The sequence below is a fragment of the Macrobrachium rosenbergii genome, chromosome 53 (genome assembly GCF_040412425.1).
Source record: "Macrobrachium rosenbergii isolate ZJJX-2024 chromosome 53, ASM4041242v1, whole genome shotgun sequence".
Taxonomy (NCBI): Eukaryota; Metazoa; Arthropoda; class Malacostraca; order Decapoda; family Palaemonidae; genus Macrobrachium; species Macrobrachium rosenbergii.
The window spans coordinates 35456952-35459451 of NC_089793.1; the positions used below are offsets into that span (position 1 = coordinate 35456952).

The 2500-nt window shown below is 31.5% G+C and overlaps 1 long non-coding RNA gene across 1 annotated transcript in view; it reads left to right on the top strand.

Moving 5' to 3' along the window:
- The window catches only part of LOC136834408 (uncharacterized), an 847209-nt gene that overhangs the window by 583105 nt on the left and 261604 nt on the right, over window positions 1–2500 (top strand). The gene's annotated exons all lie outside the window — the stretch shown is intronic.

The window sequence follows — 2500 nt, forward strand, 5'->3', positions numbered from 1 at the left end:
AACAAGTGTTACAGCTCAAGTACTTTTAGAGACCGAGGGAAATGCAGCCGTAGGTAGCTGCTAAGTTGTAGTCTTTAAATTTCAAATGATCTTGTCCCTGGCACTAGATCTGGCTAGTCACAATTTGGTGCTTTTACACATGTCCAATTCTAGCTTAGTATTCTGAAGTCATCTCTTGATAACATTTTGACATGTAGCCTTTCAAATGTATTAGTACTCGTTATGAGCAATTTCTAATCCACTATAACCGACTTAATGGGTAAAATTATTACACCATAACATTTGATGAATTTAAATATCTTAATGGCTATCAGGTTGAAATAGGCTGCTACTACGAAGAGCGTCACAGATGGTAATCACAACCATTTGCCATCTTAATAATCCCATTAAGAAGGCTGGTCAGTGGACTAATTAAAATTTGGAAATTTCAGGAATTAAGGACATACTGACAAGTCTACAGTAATTCGTCCGTTTTGAAGAACTGGCGTATCCCATTTTTTTTTAAGTATTTGAGTTTTCCAGTCAAAGTGTCTCAGTTTTGGACACTCTATAACATATCAAAACTTCAGCTGTCTGTGTTGTCACATTTTCAAGCAAAATTTCCCCCAAAGTTGAGCTTAGTCCAAGCTCTGAATAATGCCAGAATCTCTGAAGACTGTTTTCTCAGAATTGGGAACAAATGGTTTACGCCAATTCGTCAAACTAGGGATGAATTGACCTTAAAAGATGAAAAGAAAGTTTCTGATTCACTATCCCTTATCCATGTTATTTATCCAGAAAACTAGACAATAGAAGGCAAGAAGTCTTCAACAACGTAATCGTTAAGGTTAAATAACGAAGAGATTTATTATTCCTTCTGGTATTGTTCCAAGCGGTCTTAGAAGTATTTATGACCAAAATTTACTTTGGGAGTTAATAGCAATAGTTGGTGTAATGCCAGTTATAAGAACGAATTTTACAGTTACTTTGGAGATGGAAAAGGTGACATTTTACAAGACACCTCAGTTTTAGGGAAGTGATTAACTGACTGATTCTTAATAAGTGGCTTATATATATATTTATATATATATATATATATATATATATATATATATATATATATATATATATATATATATATATATATATATATATATATATGTGTGTGTGTGTGTGTGTGTGTGTGTGTGTATGTGTATTATATATGAGTATGTGTAATTATATATAATCATTCTTGATTAAAAAAGCCATCAAACTTTTCAAACCATACAAACCCATCAGTGAACCTACCTATATCAGCCTTAAAATTCATGCACCCTAACATCTTCAAAGAAAATTAAGTAACCATTAAGAAAAATAAAAAAAAGAAAATTGAAACATTAAGACCGTTAAAGGAAATATTTGAATCCAGATAAACGGTTTCGCATTGTATATAGTCGTGATGCAAAAAAAAAATTAAATATTGCATGAGCATTTTTTCTTAAGGTCAGATGCTAGCATATTTGTAAAGAAAAAGCAAATATTTTGTTGTTTAATGCGATATCGGCAGCAATGCTGTTCATTAACACCGTTGCTGCTAATGTATATTTTTCCTAGCGATGCACTGTATAGGAGTTTTGTGTAAAAAACTCGGTGTTAGAATATTTGGTAAATAAAAAGCAAATCTGGCTATTTGGGTGAATTGTATTAGTTTTATGTTGATAAATATTTTTGAAGATGTAATGGATAGGATTAAAAAATCCTAGATAATAGTTTGGTAGGAAAATAAAAATCAAAATTGGATCTTTAATTTTATTTGAAAAGTCATTATTATGCAGTCATAATAGTATACAGCCCAAGATTTTTGAAAAGCGAGGAAAAAAAGCCATTACCTCGTTAGGTGGATATAACATATCAAAACTTCAGCTGCCTGTGTTGTCACATTTTCGAACCAAATTTCCTCCAAAGTAGAGCTAAATTCAAGCTCTGAATAATGTCAAAATCTGTGAAGACCATTTTCTCAGAATTGGGAAAAAACGGTTTACGCCAGTTCGTCAAACTAGGGACGAATTGACCATAAAGGATGAAAACAAAAACTGCCATTTAATGTAAAATGAAAAGAAAATGGCAGAAAATAATAAGTAAAATCAGACTTTTTCTTTCTGCCATGATTGTAACTAATTACAAATAAGTCATCCCTGATATATTTCTATAAAAAAGGGACTGATGTTAGCAAAATGAATGACAGCTTTTCTCGTTACAGGTAAATGGTCGTAAAAAATATTAGAATTAAAAGGTCAGTCAAAGTCATTGGCATTAAATTATAACTCAATTTTCATTGCAAAAAAGCAGAGTTAACTAAATTTCACGTTGCTATTTTCCTTTTAATTATTTATGTATGAATGAAGCATAGAAGTGTACAAGAAAAAGCGCTGGGAATAATAACAAATTCTGAGCCAACTTATCCCAAATCTCAAATGAGGTCTGAGAACGGTAATTACATACAAGAAATTCAAGTACAAATATCTTTAGGAAGAAATAA